Source organism: Equus przewalskii, chromosome 5 (assembly GCF_037783145.1).
Source record: "Equus przewalskii isolate Varuska chromosome 5, EquPr2, whole genome shotgun sequence".
Classification (NCBI taxonomy): Eukaryota; Metazoa; Chordata; class Mammalia; order Perissodactyla; family Equidae; genus Equus; species Equus przewalskii.
The window spans coordinates 59366660-59387493 of record NC_091835.1 but is presented as its reverse complement, the minus strand read 5'-3'; the positions used below and the strand labels follow the sequence as shown (position 1 = coordinate 59387493).

The 20834-nt window shown below is 38.2% G+C and overlaps 1 long non-coding RNA gene across 1 annotated transcript in view; it reads left to right on the top strand.

Annotated features, from left to right (window-relative positions):
* The window catches only part of LOC139083694 (uncharacterized), a 36398-nt gene that overhangs the window by 11473 nt on the left and 4091 nt on the right, over positions 1 to 20834 (top strand). Inside the window, exon 2 of the long non-coding RNA XR_011540607.1 lies at positions 18320 to 18432. This is a non-coding gene — a long non-coding RNA (uncharacterized lncRNA). The remainder of the gene's footprint in view (positions 1 to 18319; positions 18433 to 20834) is intronic.

Below are 20834 nucleotides of genomic sequence, written 5' to 3'. Positions count from 1 at the left end.
ATAGCTGGGTGAAGGCTCTCCTCTGGGTTGCGGACTTCTCGTTGTATCCTCACGTGGTTGGAAGAGGCTTTAGAGCTCTGTGGGATCTCTTTCATAAGAGCACTACTCCCATTCAGGAGGCCTCCCCCCCATGACCTAATCACCTCCCCAAGGCCCTACCTCCTAGGACCAACGCCTTTAGGGGTGTGGATTTCAACATATGGATTTGCGGGGGACATGAACATTCAGACCATAGCAATGGGGTAGGAAACTTGGGAACTTAAAAAAACCTGGAGTTTAAATAGAGTGGTCAGGGAAGGTGATAACTGATAACAAAGGGGAGAGGCTGAGCTCTGGGGATGAAAGGGAAGAGCAATCAGCCAAGGGAACAGCAAGTGCAACAGCCCTGAAGGAGAACATGTCTAGTGTTTTCCAGCCAGTGTGGCCGGATCACAGTAATCGGGAGACAATCAAAGAGGAAAAAGTCAGAGGGATGTTGAGGCAGTATCACAAATGGCATCATGGACCAATTGTAAGGTCTTTGGCTTTTACCCTGAGTAAGATGGGAGAACAATGGATCCTTTTAAAAGGATCATTTTCTAGGAAGACTATAGGAAGGCAAAAGGCAGTATGAAAGCAGAGATGGATCCAGGTTTTAGGAAGCTTTATAAAATTTGGGCAGCTGTCTTTAAGAATAATAATAAAAAATTACAAATAGAATTTTAGGTATAAAAGTATGAAGAGGTCATGCAAAAAAGGGACCATGAAATTATGTTTCCTTAGCTTCCAGATAAATCTACCTCTGGGTCCATGTGGAAAAGAGACCAGTTAAAAAGTATTGTGACAATCCAGGCAAGAGACAATGGTAGCATAGGACAGTGGGAATGCAGTGAACGAGACACGGTCAGATTATGCATATATTTTGAAGGTATACTTGACAGGACTGGTCGACAGATTAGTTGTGAATTCTAAGAAAAAAATTAATGTTAGATCCAAGTTCTCTAAGCAATGTTCATTCCTTCTCTGTTTTGTTGAGTTGCTTCAACCACATTTAAAATACTATGAGCTAAGTTATTTATTTACCAACGCCGTCAAATGCTATAAACAGTTGGCTAGGCTTTACCAGATCACGTAACCGAAGTCTTTGTGACTTGTAATTTTGGCTCTTGGGTCTTTCTGGATTCCATTCATACTTTCTTACATATTTCATGTAAAAAAAAAAGAAGAATGATTTGTTTCCACAACCAATGGAAGATTGGAATTGCCATTCACAGAGCAGGAATGGGTGGTATCTATTTCCGTTCTGTGATATTTATATATTTGTGAAACTGTCACCGACTAATTACCCTGAGGAACTCAAGGGAGGTTTCGGAAGCATTTAACTTCCTCCAAACTGTATTTCTTTTTGTTATGTTAAGAGATGCGCTCACCAACCACTCTGAACCAGACCGGTCCCACCACAAGAGCAGCACCCACAAGAGCCAAGAGATGCCAACTGAGCCTGCGCAAGCAAACTCCCACCTCTCTCTTTTGAATATTCATTTGCCATCATAAATAAAAAGCCCCTGCTTTCCTGTGCTGGGGGACAGCCACGACTTTGGAAATGATTCCACGTGGCCTCCTATTTGCTGCAAACAAGCTCTAGTTTGTGTACAACTACTTCTGGTGGAGAGTCTGATTTTAACTCACCAGGAAGCGAACGCACTTTGGTTCAGTAACAAAACGGCTGCTAATTTGTCAGTATATATTCCGTGAAACTGGAGGCACCATCTTGTTTAGTGCTATGCCTCACAGAGCTCCTAGCTCATCATCTCACACATTTGGATACTCAAAATATGTCTGTTGAATGAACGAATTATTTTTATGTGCTCTGTTTCCCTGATGGAAAGTAAGCAAACTACGCTTGTTATTACACATTGAGTTCCTATTTTATGTAGGGATACGAATGAAGCAGCCAATTTCAAACAGGCCAGCAGCCAGGATGTGAAGAGAATAATCTGAACTACCAGCCCTATGTGCCTACTAAGTACACTGAAAGTGCCAAATGATTTTGAAACATTTTTATGGCCCCTGGAGAAAAGTCTTTTTAATGACATCAGTTTGTCTTAGGAAAATATTCGTTTCCTTTCATAGCTCACCAATCTAGAAATTATCCAGAAAAATCAGAACATGTATACGTAGCTACTGCACTCCCATGGTGGGAAGGCCTTGGAATGTCTGGGAGCTCCGTCCTCACTTGCCTGGGAAGGATGCAGAGGTTCCTTTCCTTGGCTATCTCATAAGGAAGCAGGGAGCTGTATTTGCTGGTATGGTGTGGCAGTTGACTCTTAGATGACCAAGTTCTTCTCTTTGGCTATAAGATCTGTTCAACTTATAATTTTCACAGTTTTTGCTATTCCCGTAATTAATCTTGTACAATTGAAAATGCTATGAGATGGAAAAGTTGTGAAGATTTAATTGAGAAATAGAGTTTTGCAGTCAGACTAAGAGAGGTGTATCCTTGACTGCAGACTTTGAGTGATTATAGTGCTTCGTTTACATTTCCTTTGAAATGACAGCCATGCACATGTGCAGTGATTCAGTTCCCAGTGAAACCAGAACAAAAGGGAAAAACAAAACTGAAATCAAATCTACTTTGGAGACCTGCTAAACCCTAAAGTCTCATGCATCTTCCTTGAATTCTCAAGATACTGACCTCCCTCCACATGTTACTTGCTAGACAGAAGAAATGGCATGCAAAAGTCACTCCCTTCTCTCTTTGTTGTGTGAAATCTCTAGATGAGAATATCAAGTAGGCAGCAAGATGTATAAATCTGGAGAGAAGCGATCTGGGCTGGAGATGAAAAATTGGGAATCATATGCATAAAATTGATGTTTAAACCCACAGGATGGATGAGTCAATGTGTTATGAATGACAGAGCATAAAAAATGAACTTGACAAATGGGCCCTCCAACCCTGAGCCCTGAGTGGACCCACACCCCAACATTTAGGCTTTGGACAGAAGATAAGATTCAGCTACCAAAACCAAATGGAAGTAATTGAACAGGGGCGAGGAAAGGCAGGAATGAGTAATGTCTTGTGTCCCAACTGAAGAGACTGTTTTAAGAAGGATGACGTGGTCAATTCCATCAGATGCTGCCAAAAAGCCAAGTAAGATGAATGCCGAATGTGCCCAGGGTTCAACAACATGGAGATTGGCAATACCGAAAATACTAGTTTCAGTGGCGTAGTGAGAATGGATATCAAACTAATCTCAGTTAAAGGTGAAAGGGAGGGGCCAGCCTGATGGCACAGCGGTTAAATTCGCACGTTCTGCTTTGGTGGCCCTGGGTTCGCAGATTCGGATCCCAGGTGCCGACATGGCACCGCTTGGCACGCCATGCTGTCATAGGCGTCCCACATACAAAGTGGAGGAAGATGGGCGTGGATGTTAGCTCAGGGCCAGTCTTCCTCAGCAAAAAGAAAAGGATTGGCAGCAGATGTTAGCTCAGGGCTAATCTTCCTCAAAAAAAAAAAGTGAAAGGGAGATGAGGAAGCAGAGCCAGAGGTGGAAACAGATCTTTGGCAGGTTTGGCTCTGAAAAGGAGTCCAAAAATGGGGCTGTAGCTGAGAATAATGTGAGTACAGAAGGATGCTGTTTTACTGTCTTTGTTTTTTATGAGAGATACTAGATACTTTGTTTGCTGTTAGGAACGAGCCAGTAGACTAGACAAGATGGTAGTGCAAAAGAAGGAAGAGGTAACCCAAGGACTGAAGTCACTGAGAAGAGAGGCTAGGATGTTATTAACTGTGAAGGGATGGAGCTTTAAAAGATCAGGAACACCTTACTGTTGCTGGAGGAGGAGGAAGAACCTGCATACAGATACACATGGACTTATAGTTGGGTGGTGGGAGGCTAAAAATCTCCCCATTAGAAAAGCTTCCATTTTAAAGATTTGTGCATTGGTGGAAGTGATAGGGGAAATGGGATTGAATTTGGGGAGTGAGTAGAAAGTTTGAAGAGAGAGGAGAAGATATAGCACAGTCATATCAGAGCATGGCTAAGCGAATTTGTGACAGAAGCATGGTGGGATTCCTAGGACGTATTGAGAATTCATTTGTGGTTCGCACTCTTGAAGCCAAGGATGAGGAAGAATAGAGAGAAGGAAAAGGTCAGGGAGTCAATGGAATCACACACAGTAATTCCGGCAACAAGATGCCTGTGACCCATCGTGCCCGGTGGTATGGAAGCACTGGCCCAGCAAGGCAGCTCGCTGGAGGACAAGCAAGGACACAAGGAATGAGCACAGGCTATAGTGTCACACTAGCTCCAAATCCTAGCCTAACCCCTTTCTAGTCCTGTGAATCTTCCTTGACTGTAAAATGGGGATATGAACACAAAATTTGCACTGAGCCTAAAGCCTGAAGACCTGATGCAGCCTCAGATGAATATTCTTATTCCCGGTGCTATTTTTAACCATTATTCAATTTCTTTTTATCTCTTTTACAATTCAACAATCTAAGGTTTTACCATTTTGTGTAATCTCTTTGATTGGTAACTGTTTCTGATTGTATATAGTTCGGCTTTTGAGATAATTAGGAGTTACATGCTGGTTAAAGTACAGGAGTCCTACAATTACCCACTGCATTCCAGTGGATAATTATCTACATTTGTTACATTTTTTTTTTTCTTAGTGGCTGAGCAGGCTGGCTCTATTATGATATAGTTAGTGCTTAAAATGTTCTCTCAGGAGTGAAGGAGTACGATGACACTGTTGCCTTCATTTACAGGGCGTCAGAAAATTATTACACAATGTCTAGATTCCAGTGTCATTGTTTTACATGTACTACAAATGGCTTGAACATGAGCTAAGTAGGTAGTTACATTTAAGCCATAACTGTTGGCCAAGGTAAGGTGATTCAGCTGTGCTTTATATATTAAAAAAACATTAAAAGTTTCATTAGACTTATTCTCAAGTGTGCAGATTTGGAAATTAAATGTCAAGAGTCTCTATCTCTCTTTAGAAATACATTATTTTCGAAATAGTAACAGGTTGGGAAAAAAGTTTATGGTAGAAACAAAAATGCTTTAAATGGACGTGATTTTCTTCCCTACCCCCTTTCCAGGGAGATAAAGCCTTTTAGTATTTATGATCTTATGTATCTTCAATATATCATGACAGCTTTAAGTGATATTAACATCTCAATTTTGAAGATCTAAAAGAGAGGCAAACTTTTCAAGGCAGTAGGATCCAGATTAGAACTAGATTTCCTTGTGTATGAGACTCCTCCCATCTTTGCCATCATGTTGGACAAAATGCATTTTTTTTATTGAGTTATTGATAGGTTACAATCTTGTGAAATTTCAATTGTACATTAATGTTTGTCAGTCATGTTGTAGGTGCACCACTTCACCCTTTGTGCCCACCCCCCACCCCACCTTTCCCCTGGTAGCCACTAAACTGTTCTTAGTCCATAATTTTAAATTCCTCATATGAGTGGAGTCATACACAGATTATCTTTCTCTCGCTGGCTTATTTCACTTAACGTAATTCTCTCAAGGTCCATCCATGTTATTGCAAATGGAATGATTTTGTTCTGTTTTGCAGCAGAGTAGTAGTCCATTGTATATATGTACCACATCTTCTTTATCCATTCGTCTGTTGCTGGACACTTAGGTTGCTTCCACGTCTTGGCTATTGTAAATAATGCTGCAATAAACATTGGGGTGCATAGGACTTTTGGGATTGCTGACTTCAAGCTCTTTGGATAAATACCCAGTAGTGGGATGGCTGGATAGTATGGTAATTCTATTTTTAATTTTTTGAGGAATCTCCATACTGTTTTCCATAGTGGCTGCACCAGTTTGCATTCCCACCAGCAGTGTATGAGGGTTCCTTTTTCTCCACAACCTCTCCAACATTTGTTGCTATTAGTTTTAGATATTTTTGTCATTCTAACGGGTGTAAGGTGATATCTTAGCGTAGTTTTGATTTGCATTTCCCTGATGATCAGCGATGATGAGCATCTTTTCATGTGCCTATTGGCCATCAGTATATCTTCTTTGGAGAAATGTCTGTTCATGTCTCCAGCCCATTTTTTGATTGGGTTGTTTGATGTTTTGTTGTTGAGTTGTGAGGGTTCTTTATATATTATGGATATTAAGCCTTTGTCAGATATATGACTTGCAAATATTTTTTCCCAGTTAGTGGGTTGTTTTTTTGTTTCAATCCTGCTTTCATTTGCCTTGAAGAAGCTCTTTAATCTGATGAAGTCCCATTTGTTTATTCTTTCTATTGTTTCCCTTCTCTGAGAAGGCATGGTGTCCGAAAAGATCCTTTTAATACTGATGTCAAAGAGTGTACTGCCTAGGTTTTCTTCCAGAAGCCTTATGGTTTCAGGTCTCACCTTTAGGTCTTTAATCCATTTTGAGTTTATTTTGGTGAATGGTGAAAAAGAATGGTCAATTTTCATTCTTTTACATGTGGCTTTCCAGTTTTCCCAGCACCATTTGTTGAAAAGGCTTTCTTTTCTCCATTGTATGCCCTCAGCTCCTTTGTCAAAGATAAGCTGTCCATAGATGTGTGGTTTTATTTCTGGGCTTTCGATTCTGTTCCATTGATCTGTGCACCTGTTTTTGTACCAGTACCATGCTGTTTTGATTACTGTAGCTTTGTAGTATGTTTTGAAGTCAGGGATTGTGATGCCTCCCATTTTGTTCTTTTTTCTCAGGATTGCTTTAGAAATTCGGGGTCTTTTGTTGCCCCATATGAATTTTAGGATTCTTTGTTCTAATTCTGTAAAGAATGTCATTGGGATTCTGATTGGGATGGCGTTGAATCTGTAGATTGCTTTAGGTAGAATGGACATTTTAACTATGTTTATTCTTCCAATCCATGTACATGGAATGTCTTTCCATCTCCTTATGTCGTCATCCAATTCTCTCAGAAAGGCCTTATAATTTTCATTATATAGGTCCTTCACTTCCTTAGTTAAATTTACCCCAAGGTATTTTATTCTTTTTGTTGCGATTGTGAATGGTATTGTATTCTTGAGTTCTTTTTCTGTTGGTTCATTACTGGAGTATAGAAATGCTACTGATTTATGCAAATTGATTTTATACCCTGCAACTTTGCTGTAGTTGTTGATTACTTCTAACAGTTTTCCAACGGATTCTTTGGGGTTTTCTATATATAAGATCATGTCGTCTGCAACAGCGAGAGTTTCACTTCTTCCCTCCCTATTTGGATTCCTTTTATTCCTTTTTCTTGCCTGTTGCTCTGGCCAGGACCTCCAGTACTATGTTAAATAAGAGTGGTGATAGAGGGCATCCTTGTCTCGTTCCTGTTTTCAGGGGGATGGCGTTCAGTTTTTGCCCATTGAGTATGATGTTGGCTATGGGTTTGTCATATATGGCCTTTATTATGTTGAGGTAGTTTCCTTCTATGTCCATTTTGTTCAGAGTTTTTATCATAAATGGCTGTTGGATCTTGTCAAATGCCTTCTCTGCATCTATTGAGATGATCATGTGGTTTTTATTCCTCAGTTTGTTGATGTGGTGTATCACGTTGATTGATTTGTGGATGTTGAACCATCCCTGTGTCCCTGGTATGAATCCCACCTGATCCTGATGTATGATTCTTTTGATGAATTGCTGAATTCTGGTTGCCAAAATTTTGTTTAGAATTTTTGCATCTATGTTCATCAGTGATATTGGCCTGTAGTTCTCTTTTTTTGTGGTGTCCTTGTCAGGTTTTGGGATCAGCGTGAGGTTGGCCTCATAGAATGTGTTAGGAAGTGTTCCATCTTCCCTAATTTTTTGGAATAGCTTGAAAAGGATAGGTATTAAATCCTCTCTGAAAGTTTGGTAGAATTCCCCAGGAAAGCCATCTGGTCCTGGGGTTTTATTCTTTGGGATGTTTTTGATTGCTGTTTCAATCTCTTTCCTTGTGATTGGTCTGTGCAAATTGTCTGTCTCTTCTTGAGTGAGCTTTGGGAGATTGTAGGAGTCCAAGAATTTATCCATTTCCTCTAGGTTATCCATTCTGTTGGCATATAGTTTTTGTAGTATTCTCTTATAATCTGTTGTATTTCTGCAGAGGCTGTTGTTATTTCTCCTCACTCATTTCTGATTTTGTTTATTTGAGCTTTCTCCCTTTTTTTCTTTGTAAGTCTGGCTAGTGGTTTGTCAATTTTATTTATCTTCTCAAAAAAACAACTCTTTGTCTCATTAATCCTTTCTACTGCCTTTTTCGTTTCAATAGTATTTATTTCTGCTCTGATTTTTATTATTTCTCTCCTTCTGCTGATTTTGGGCTTCATTTGTTCTTTTTTCTCTAGTTCAGTTAGGTGTGCTTTAAGGTTGCTTATTTGGGATTTTTCTTGTTTATTAAGATGTGCCTGTATTGCGATGAATTTTCCTCTTAATACAGCTTTTGCTGTATCCCGTATGAGTTGGTATGGCATGCTATCATTTTCATTTGTTTCCAGGTATTTTTTTATTTCTTCTTTAATTTCTTCAATGATCCATTGCTTGTTCAGTAGTGTGTTGTTTAGTCTCCACATCTTTGTGCCTTTCTCAGCTTTTTTCTTGTAATTAATTTCTAGCCTTATAGCACTATGATCTGAGAAGATGCTTGTTATTATTTCAATTTTTTTAAATTGGTAGAGGCTTGCCTTGTTTCCCAACATATGGTCTATCCTAGAGAATGTTCCATGTGCGCTTGAGAAGAATGTGTATTCAGCTCTTTCAGGATGCAGTGATCTATATATGTCTATTAAGTCCAATTGTTTTAGTTTTTCATTCAGCTCCACTATTTCCCTGTTGATTTTCTGTCTGGATGATCTGTCCATTGATGTGAGTGGGGTGTTGAGGTCCCCTACTATTATTGTGTTGTTTTAACATCTTCCTTTTGGTCTGTTAATAGTTGCTTTATGAATCTTGGTGCTCCTGTGTTGGGTGCACAGATATTTATAAGCGTTATTTCTTCTTGATGAAGTGTCCCTTTGATCATTATATATTGTCCCTCTGTGTCTCTCTTTACCTGTCTTATTTTGAAACCTACTTGGTCTGATATGAGAATTGCAACACCTGCCTTTTTTTCCTTGCTATTTGCTTGAAGTATTGTCCTCCACCCCTTCACCCTGAGTCTGTGTTTGTCCTTGGGGTTGAGGTGTGTTTCCTGGAGGCAACAAATTGTTGGATCGTTTTCTTTAATCCATTTTGCCACTCTGTGTCTTTTTATTTGAGAGTTCAATCCATTCACATTGAGAGTGATTATTGATGCATGTGGACTTAATGCTGTCAATCTGTTGCTCATTATCTTGTTTTCCTGCGTTTCTTTTCCTGTGTGCTTTATCCTACCCATTTAATACTGCAATTTCTTATGCTGGGTTTCTTAGATTTTTCCTTATTTATGATTTGTGACTCTGTTCTGTACTTTATTTTAGTGTCTACCTTGAAGTTTGTATTTAGAATCTCGTGTATAATATAGTCTATTCTCCGGTGGTCTCTTACTTACTTGACCAATACTGATTTAGACCCTTTGCTCTTCCCCTCCTAAATAATTATTTTCATTTTTTATTCCAACTCGTCTTATTAATTTGTAGTTAGAGTGCTAAGATCATCCTTGTTTTGGTAGTTTCCTTACCTTTACCCTAATGCTATAATTGAATATTTGCTATCCTGTTCTGGTTCTATCCATCGGTCTCCCTAGTCTGTGGCTTGTGTCCCCTTTCTCCCTTTTTTCTTTTTTAAAGTATGAGAGCCTTCTTGAGGATTTCTTGTAATGGAGGGCTTTTAGTTACAAATTCCCTTAACTTTTGTTTGTCTGGAAAAGATTTAATTTCTCCCTCATATCTGAAGGAAATTCTTGCTGTATAGAGTATTCTTGGCTGAAGGTTTTTATCCTTTAAAGCTTTGAATATATCACTCCATTCTCTCCTAGCTTGTAGGGTTTCTGTAGAAAAATCTGCTGACAGTCTGATAGGGGCTCCTTTATAGGTTATTCTCTTTTTTTTCTTACTTCCCTGAGTATTCTCTCCTTATCATTCCTATTTGCCAACTTTACTACTATGTGCCTTGCAGTAGGTCTTTTTACATTGACAAATCTAGGAGATCTAAAACCCTCCTCTACACACATTTCTCTGTTGATCCCTAGATTTGGGAAGTTCTCTTCAATAATTTCATTAAACACACTTTCTGCTCCATTTTCCTTTTCCATATTCTCGGGAATTCCTATGATCCTTATGTTCTTACTCCTCATTGAATCCATTATCTCTAGGAGATTTTCCTCATTTTTTTAAATTCTTAGTTCTCTTTCTTCCTCTTTCTGGCACCATTCAGCCTGTCTGTCCTCGATTATGCTAATTTTCTCCTCTATGTTGTCTACATGGGCATTCAGGGAATCCGTATTCTGTTTTATCTGGTCCATTGTGTTTTTCATCTCAAGTAATTCTGTTTGATTCTTCTTTATGATTTCAATCTCTTTTGTGAAGTAACTCCAGAACTCGGCTTGTTTCTCTATCTTTCTCTCTACCTCATTGAGTTTTTTGATTATAGCTGCTCTGAACTCATTATCACTTTGTTTACCTAATTCCAAGTCCTCAGGACTTAATTCTGTGTTTTTATTGTTTTCCTTCTGGTGTGGGGCTTTTATAAATTGCTGGATGGTAGAGGAGCGGTTTTTTCTCATGGTGGTAGATTTCAGTTGCAGTTACAGCCTGTCACCACTAGATGGGGGGTCGAGAGCGGCGTGTTAGCTCTCCGCCTTGGGGCAAGATGGCTGGGCCCACTGGCTTCGCTGGGGGGGAGGGGCTGTTACTCCCACCGCCGGTCTGGGTTCAGATCAGTTCTGTTCTCTGGTCTCCCAAGGCCCTTGATTGATAGGGTCCCCGCGGACGGAAGCTTTCCCCCCATCAGCGGGTCTCCACTGAATCAGCGGCAGGAGTCCTGAATGATCCCCCAGTCGCGTGGCCCCTCCTCCGCTCCTTCCCGACCCGCGCCGCAGGGATCGCAGACTCTAGGGGAGGGAGCAATGTTCTCTCCTACCGTTCCAGCGTCTCCAAAGGTGTAAGCAAAGTTTATGATCTCTGCCTTCTTGGTATTGTAGGTCTCTAACGAGCTGGCATTATTTTTGTTCTCTGAAATTCAGTTCTTCCAATCTTTTGTTGTATTTTGGAGGGGAGAGAATCCCGGGTCAGCTCACCCCGCCATTTTTCTGTAACTCCCAAAATGCATTTTAAAAGTCATAAAAGCTAAAATTAATGATTCCAAAGGGAAAAGCCAAGAAACTACAGAGAAGTAAGGGTAGGGCAGCTCACAGAGGGGCTCCTTACAAAGGAACCCATTAAAGCTGCTGTAGAAGGAGCTGCCTTTGCGTACACTTGTTTTAAGTCAAGCCTTTGTGATGCATACTGGATAAGTTTTGAGAGAGATGATTTGACTTTGAGAGTCTCTGAATCAATGCATGAAGGAGATATGGAGATGAGAGAAGGTGGGAATGCCAGCGCTCTTGTTCAAAAATTAGGAACATCTTCACGGCTCACGCTTTCCCAGCAGGACCACTGTTGGAGGCATTATCACCTGTAGACAAACAGCCCCTTTAACACTTCCACTGCAAGGCTCAGAGTGGGGCTGTTGAAAGAGCAGTGTTTGACCAGGTGTCGCAACTCTTGCCTCAGTGCTGTGTGAGTGCCCAATGCTACATGGCTTTCAGCATGTGACACACTCTTTTTACCCTGGTCTTTTAACTGTCTCCCCTTTCCCACATTGCAGATTTTTACACTCATACTATGTTGGAGAACTATTAAGAATATATGATAAGAAAGATCTTCAAATTTAAGACCTTGTGTTTTAGTAGGATGCTATTAGTGTGATTAAGATCACAAAGAATATGATGTAGTCACGTGTGATCACATCCACATCTAATTCACTTATTCCAGGTGTTTAACATGGTGACAGAGTCAGGGAGTGGGGAATTATCATGAAGAGTAGCTGAATCTCAGCTTCAAAAAGTACAGTACTGGGAGACTAGACATATACCAAGAAACAGTAAAATGTAAGGCAATAGGATTAAGTACCAGAGGGAATAGTACATTTTTCACATTTAGCAAGTTATTTTAAAAGAAGTTGTACTGAATGCAAAGATATTTCTTTTCACTTCAGATGAATGCTTCCCAGCTCAGAGAGATGGCAACTATATGTTCCCTCTCAAGTCTCCTATAATTGGTACTACCCTATTAGGAACACTTAGAACTCTTGCTATGTGGATTAGTTTTCTATTACTGCCAAAACAAATTACCACAAATTTAGTGGCTGAAAAACCACACAAGTTTATTACCTTATAGTTTTGTAGGTTAGAAATCTGATGCAGGGCTCACTGGGTTAAAACTCAAGGTCTTGGCAGAGCAGCATTCCCTTCTCCTTTCCAGCTTCCAGATGCTTACCCACGTTCCTTGGCTCATAGCCCCCTTCCTTCATCTTCAAAGCCAGCAATGCTGCGTCTGTCTCTGACTCTTCTTCCATCTCCGCATCCTTCTGAACACAGCTAGGAAAGGTTCTTCCCTTTTAAGGATCATGTCATTAGATTGGACCCACCTGCATAATCCAAGCTACTCTTCCTATCTCAAGCCCCTTAACCTCAATCACATCTGAAAAGTCTCTTTTGACAAGTAGGGTAATGTATTCACAGGATTAGGATTTGGACAATTTGGGGGACCATTACTCTGCCTACCACTTCATGACCCTAATCTTTATTAGTATCTAGGCTTCTTTTGCTAATATTCAGATTCAGGTGACTTTTTCCTGACTTTGGTACCAAATTGTGCACAAACCTTTTCTCAACCAAATTATTACGTTTCTTGAACTTGATCATTTTCGCAAAATTCCTCCTCGATCTTTTCCTGCTAAGCCTGATAACTTTCTTACTCATCAAACACTCTGGATTTCATAAGACTCCATCCTAATGTAAATCATGGCTATGCAAGAAGTATTATATTACTTTATTTCCTTTCAAATAAATCAGATATGTTTCTCACCTCCCCTCTCAACCTTCGCAGGTGGAAAAATCTTCCTCAGTCGCTACTAGGGCACTCTTCTCTCTGCTGTCAGTGTCATGGAAAGATCCTAATGGTCTTAGACAAAGAAAGACTATTTGAGGAAGACATTTTAGTCTTTGGTTTCTGCTGAGATGCAAGCCCAATGGTCCGAGCCCAATGTTGGCCTGAAGTCTGGTCCTTCTGTGTTTCTCTGCACGCATGTGGGCGATCTTGGCAGAGCTTGGGAACCTTGGATTCTGCAGATCTAGGTAGCTCTCTGAGGTGCTCCACATACTCAGGTCCCTTCAAATGTCCTTTCTCTCGTCTCTAGGGTACCATTAGAGCACGGAACAAAAGAGAGCACCCAATCTACGCAATCTCTGTGCCTTTCCTAGTACTTTAAAAATTAGGACCTCCTAATATGCAAACACCTCTTTCTCTTACCCCTGCATGTAGTTTCCTTAAAAAGAAAGGAAATACATTTCTGCAGGCGAGACTTGGGGATAAATTTGTCTGCTGAGAACTACTGCCTTTCAGAAAGACTTCATAAACATCTGTTGAAATAAAAGCAACATCTTGAAATGCTGGGGAGAAAAATGTTGCTAGAATGAAACACAAGTTAATGACTTGATCAATGATTCCTCCATGCTATTTGTTACTTGCTGTTACAGATGTCTGTCATTCCAGGGCTGAGTTTATTAGTTCTTCAGCTAAATATGCACAGCAGCTTCACCCCACATTGCAATAAATGCCTTGAGATTAGACTCCATAATTTTAGGCTAAACAAATAAACATAGAGTCCTAGTAGATTGAGACTAGACTTAAGGGTCTAAATTGTACAAGAAGAATATGTAAAATAGGGAATATTTTTATTTTATATGAACTAATAACCATTAGTAGTAATATTTAATACCAATATTAGTAAGAATGTTTACTATTCATCATACAATAATTAAAATATTAAGTAAGAATAATGTGACAGACTATTATTTATACTTATTAATTTATTTAATTCTCACAACGTACCAATGAAGTAAGAATTACTGTTAATTTAAAAGTCTGTTAAACACCTCTATTGTGTCACACAGTGTTCTAAGGTTTGGTAACAATCTTAGAACAATGGGATAAGGAAAAGGTTTTGCTCTCAGAAAGCTTATAAAAAAAATTACTATTCCCATCTTCCAGATAAAGAAACTGAGGCTCAGAATAGTGAAGTACCTTACTCAAAGTCACAGGGTTGTAAATGGCAGTGCCAGGATTGGAGGCTGGGTCTATCTGATTCCAGCTCTGGGCTCTTTTATCACCATGCTTTGCTGCTTATATGAAAATGCACACATCAGGAAATTTCTCTCTAGAGGTCCAAGCTAGGCAGGACTGTCTCATAATAGGCAGAGTCTAGGTTTGAAGCTGGCCGTAGAAACCAAGCTTTCATCTCTGATTGGAGTTTGACAGAATTCAATGCAAGCAGGCAGACAGGTACACACAACCTTTCAGAAATGCTCATTTTTATAATCTCTTGTCAGTTTGAAAACCTCTTAAATTCAGTGCCACTTTACTCAAATAATGCATAAGATTATAAAGCAGGACAAAAAAGCAAGTCCTTTTCATACTTCCCTTTGCATTACAGTAACTGTTGTTGAGTTAGCATGCCGTATAGCCCAAGACATGGGGAAAAATAATTTTTCAATTCAAGGCAAAATTTTCTTCAAACTTAAATAAAATGATAAAAGTTGCTACATTAAAAAAACCCTTCTTTTTTCAAGTGCTTTGAAGTGTCTATCCTTAGAGAGTATATCTTTTAAGAACCATTCTGAGTTATTCTCCTTTTTAAATTTTAGACTTTATGCAGCAAATTTTTCTCTATTGATCTTGCTTCAGCTATGTAATTCAAATATACTTCAGAGAGGAGTATTGTTTGGTCAGTTGGTATAGTGTGACCAAAAATATATATTTTGAGGGGTGCCTACAGCGTGCAAGGTACTGTTCTTGCTTATTTACATCTCCTTCACCCCTGAAAGAAATGGCTGAAGTTTCAGTTGTACAAGGTGAATAAGTTCTGGAGACGTGCTGTACAACGTAGTGCCTATAATTAACAATACTGTACTGTGCACTTAAACATTCCTTTGAGGGGGTACATCTCATGTCCTCTTACCACCAAAGGGGAAAAAAAAGGACATGAGGAAACGTCTGCAGGTGATGGATATGTTTGATTGTGGTGATGATTTCATGGGTGTATGCATATATCCGAAGTCATGAAATTGCGTACATGAAATACATGCAGTTTTGTGTATCTCAGTTATACCTCAATAAAGCTGTTAAAAAAACAGAAATGGAAAAACGGAAGAGGATGGATTAATGCTTCCTGTGAATAGCTTTTAGAAAACAAGGGTTAATCTCCAGTTCCTTCTCTACAAAAACTCAACTTTGACTCTGTCTTCTTCGTTTCAACACCAAGTTAACTCAGAGGGAAGAGGCCCTTCCTGTTCTGATCTCTCCTTTCCAGAAAGCCAGAGTTTCTGCCATCAGTAGGTGATCCTTACTCCCTTCTGTGGGTGTGCAGAGGCACAGACGCTTACAGCAGGTAGAGAATGTTAGTCACACCTAGTATTCCCACTACTTAGCTCTGACAATGTTCAAACTTTCTTATATAAGTCTTTTCAGCATTGAGAAACCCTCAAGAAGAAAGTCATTATTTAGTCTGGCAATTTTTCCTTGTATTTAACCTAAACTTTCTATACTTTAAAACCTATTTCCTCTTGTTCAATTTTTTCCTAGAAATGGGAAATAATTTCCTACTTGTGCCCTGTATGAGAATCTTTTATATTCTTGATGAAGGCTCTTTTGCTCTCTGGTATGCACAATATAAGATACTAGACACCCACCGTCAGCTTTGTCTGTCCAAGGGCCTGGGCATACAAACCTAAAAGACAGCTGTCCCTAAGAAGCTCACAGTCTAGTGAGGGCGACCAACACGCAAACATAAAGTCAAGCACAATCAGAGACTTCCAGGTGATGATGGCAAAATGAAGCTACACCCAGAATTTTCCATCCCCAATAATTAATAAAATGGGGAAAAAGTATAAAATCCAAAATTTTGTCAGTAACAACCAAAAAAGGAAAGGGAATTCAGTCTTACTTCATTATCTTCAAAAGTGGCAGAGGATGTCCTATCTTAGATTCCCTAGAAAACAGAGCCCAGGCAAAAGGTGCTTTTGGGGGGGTGGGGGAGGAGAAGAAATCTCCAGGCAGGAAGGATAAAGGAAAAAGGCAAATGAGGCAGCGGTGGGGAGGGAAAGCAAATACAATGTAGCATTTTACTAAGTTAGCTGCAGCTACAGAAGAAAGTACAACCAGTTGTCACTCATCTTAATTTTTGCCAATCTGGTGAGTGTGAAATGTCAGTTCATTATGTATTCAATTTGCATAAATCTGGTTATAAGTAAGATTAAACATTTTTCCTCTTTATTCACTTTTCACATTTTATTGAGCTGTTCAATGGTTTTTCCCATTTTTCTATTTGGCTATAGCTTTATTATACTGATTTTTCAGTTATATGTGTTACAAATATATCTACAAACTTCTTTTTTCCTTTTCTTTTTAAGATTTTATTTTTTTCCTTTTTCTCCCCCAAGCCCCCCAGTACATAGTTGTATCTTCTTCGTTGTGGGTCCTTCTAGTTGTGGCATGTGGGACGCTGCCTCAGCATGGCTTGATGAGCAGCGCCATGTCCGCGCCCAGGATTCCAATCAATGGAACACTGGGCCGCCTGCAGCAGAGCGCGCGAACTTAACCACTCGGCCACCGGGCCAGCCCCATACAAATTTATGGTTTATCTTTTCACTCTCTTTTTGGTATCTTTTGTTGAACACAAGTTCCTAACTAAACTACTGTCAAATTCATCAATCCTTTTTATCAATTTGTAGCTTAAGAAATATTTTTGAACCTGAGATCATAAAGATATACTGTTTCAAAAATATTTTGTAGCTTTGCCCTTTTACTTCTTTGATCTACTTGGAGTTGACTTTGAGCAGTGTGATGTAACAGTCTAACTTCATTTTTTTTGTATGTGGAGAAAAAATTGTTCCAGAACCAATGAAAAGTCTCTTCTGTCCCCTGTTGCTCTGCAATGCTTACTTTTTCTTATGATAGATATGCAAATCTACTGTGTTGCTCCTATCTGCTTTTTCTGTTTCATTAGTTTACGTTTCTCTCTCTCCACCAATTTGACACTATCTTAATTTCTACTGATTTATAATGAGCCTTAAAATAGTGTGGGAAATAGATATTCCCACCTTCGCCTTTTCAAGAATGCTTTGGCTGTTGTTGGGCATTAAATCCATAGGTCAACATGGAAAGAATTGACATCTTTATAATACAGAATTTCCAATGGGATAAGTAGAGTATTTTTCTTCCTTTTGTTTGTCTTTTAAAATTACTTTTCATAAAATTTTGCATCTTTAGGAAATTTTTGACTTATTTGGTTAATCTTCTATTTTCTCTACATTATTAGTACTACTTTAAGTGCTTCTTTTTAATCATTTCACCTTGTGTTTATTGCTGATTTATAGAATGTAATTGCTCGAGTTTTGTATATTGATTTTTTTAATCCAGAAAACTTGCTATACTGTCATATTGATTCTTACAATTTATCTGTTGATTCTTTAGAATTTTCGATGTAGACATTCACATCATATATGAATGATGCATAGCGTTGGTTCTTCCATTCTAATCCTTTCACCTTTGATTGATTTTTTCTTGCCTTATTGCACTGGATAAGAACTCCAGTACAGAATTGAACAGAATTGGTAAAAACAGTCACCCTTTTTGCTCCCTGTCTCGATTAAATGTTTTTATTATTTTATAATTATGTATGAATTTGACTATAGGTATTTTTGTAGATAATCTTAACAAGGCTAAGGAAGTTTCATTTTATCAATATTTCACTGAGAGATTTTTGTCATGAATGAAGTTGAATTTTATCAAACACTTTTAAAAACATCTGTTAAGATGATTATATACTTCTTTTTTAATATGTGAATTATATTGATTGATTTCCTAATGTTAAATTAACTTTGTATTTCTGAGACAAATCCAACTTGGTCTTGATACTAATAGCCAACTATGGCTCGTAAATTCAAAATGTAATTACAATTTTTTTGTCATGTAATTGTAACACTGTTGTCACTAATTGAAAAGACATTCAATGTCTTCAAGAAGCTCATAGACTAGTGAGGGTGACTAATATGAAAACAAGACAAATAAAATATAATAAGGATATTTAAATTATACTAAGAATGCATATTTATCTTATTTCATCTTTAGATATCACAGATGGACTTTTGGCTGAGGAAACATGTGCTAATTCCAAGATCATCTGAGACGTCATTATGATACATGTTCTCTGTTTGGCTGATCACAGCAAGACCTACTTTCTAGTGAGTAGTTTGTAAATATTCTTGAAATATTTTGTTTTAATATCCACAGATTATTATTAAAATATCCTTTAAGAAATAGGAAAAAATCTGTTTAAAATAGATGTTACATGCTATTATATTATTTCTTAATTTTCTCAAGGAATAATAAATAATCTTACTCTTCTAAGGTTTTATCTTGCTGATTTATTTTTACTAAGTGTTCTCAATGATTTTACAAACATTTTTTTAAAACCTATTGCAATAGCACAAAAGCAGAGCAGAATGGTCTTAGTAGAGACATAAAACCTTGTCTAAGACAACTAAAGCTAAAATCTTGATTTCATGCAAATGTTAGAGAAAACAATTTGGGGGCAATTTTGTAGAAAGTAGTTGTTAATAAACTCTACAGTTTTTAGTTAGTATATTCACAAGCACTGCCTTTATCTTACTTTATCACCTCTGAATAGAGCCATTTTAAGCCTGGTTAAATATGAATGGGTCAGGTCCCCACCATTAGAGGCATAAGTTGGGATCTGTGCACGCCATTACACTAAGTGCGATGCACTCAAGGCTTGGCAGACAGTCTTCTCTCCTGGAGTTAACAACCCCAGGTCTTGAAGCACGCTCTCAGGGACCACCTGATTCACGCAGCTCCTCTAGATGAGGGTGGGCTGTGTTACACCATTTCTGTCTTTTCCTGTGTGTGTCTATTGGGAGACTCTCCTAGCCTGCATTAGCAGAACTAGGTTTACGGGTTCAGGTATAGAACACACTGTTTCCATTTACTGCATGCTTGTCCGTCTAAAATAGGTTTTCATTCCAATTCAAGTTTATTAGAATACTTTAACAATTTGTCATAAATATGGGCAAAATATGTATGACTCTCGTAGAGTCAGCCTGTTTGATTTGTAAAGTGAACTGTCAGAAATACCGGTTTTAAGGTATGAGGATCAAGATAGAACTGATTATTTTGGTCATATATAAATATATTCCATTTTTATGCTTTGGAATACAGGCATTTTCCTAGAGCTATGAATTCTAGAAACTTAGTAAAATTTGTTTGGTGAACATGAAAGATAATTGTAGAACTGAAGAACATAAAGGTCATTTATTCAGACTCTTACCTACCATTGAAAAACTTTTAGGTCTTGATTTGACTGAAAATGAAATGAATAAACATATAGTAAACTAGATAGACAGCGTTCTGAATGCATATTTTTAAAACGTGGCTAACCGAATACATCTGCCAATATGTTACTCTTTTACTAGTAAAGAAGTTACCTTTAAATAACGATACCTAAAAAAATAGAATCATGTGTCACTGATGTAAAACGAGGAGAAGTTAAGTGGCTTACAACTATTTGAAATTGACTTATCCTATTTTAATAAGTCATTTCAAATTTTGATTCAAAAGGCAAGGAATCACTTCTTCAGATTTCAGAATGTACCGCTCACACCTAGGTTACCTAAGAAACTGCTAATTGTGTTTAACTGAAAAAGGAATTTAGGCAAGAAGAAGATGAAGAAGAAGGAAGAGAAGGAGGAGGAGGAGAAAGAGAAAGAGGAGGAAATTTAGACATAGATTCCTCTTCAGGCTCGAAAATTATATTTCTGAACACTTTTCTTATCTCAGGGATAAAATGAGCATGACTTCCAAATTCTGAACTGAATGAAATTCGAACCATGAAAATTAATTCCCAGAAGGCATAAAAATAGTTTTAAGTGGAAGCATTAGCAAGATTCACATAGACAAGGCATAAAGAGTGTTGACTGAATTTATTATTAGAGCTTCTATCATTCAATTTAATCTAACAATTCAATCTTCTTTTTTTCCTCATTATTTTACCCCTGAGGGACAAAATGATTAGTCCTGGAGTTCTAGGTAAATAATGGCTAAAACTGAGATTCAATCTGTCTAACCAGGGTGAAGGAAATCTGGGGCTGTCACTGCCAGGCACAGCTTACAAAGGGCAGGAAGGAAATGAGCTTTCACCAAGCTCTTCCGTACTAGCTGTTGTGAGAGACGCTTTCATATACATATTTAATATTGTTTTCATTTAAACATTACAACAACCCTGTGAAGTTAAACATTGTTAGTCTCATTTTATAATGAAGTGACATCCTCAGAGTTACGTATATTTTACATGGAAGAGCTGGATGGAGTTGAGATCTGTTTGATTTTGATGCCTATTTCAGTTAATTCTGGATTTACAGGTTTGGTTAAAAATATAAGTTAAATTCAAACAGAAGAATAACCAAAGGAAAAATTTATAATTGTGCTGCTAAAAATCTATGCAAATATTCCTTTTCATATACATGCAAGGTTTTACTAAGGAAATGTAATCAATTATCAAAAGAAAATTACTGGCATCTCCAACACTAGTAGAAAAGCCACCATGGCTGCATATTAGAATCACACAGAA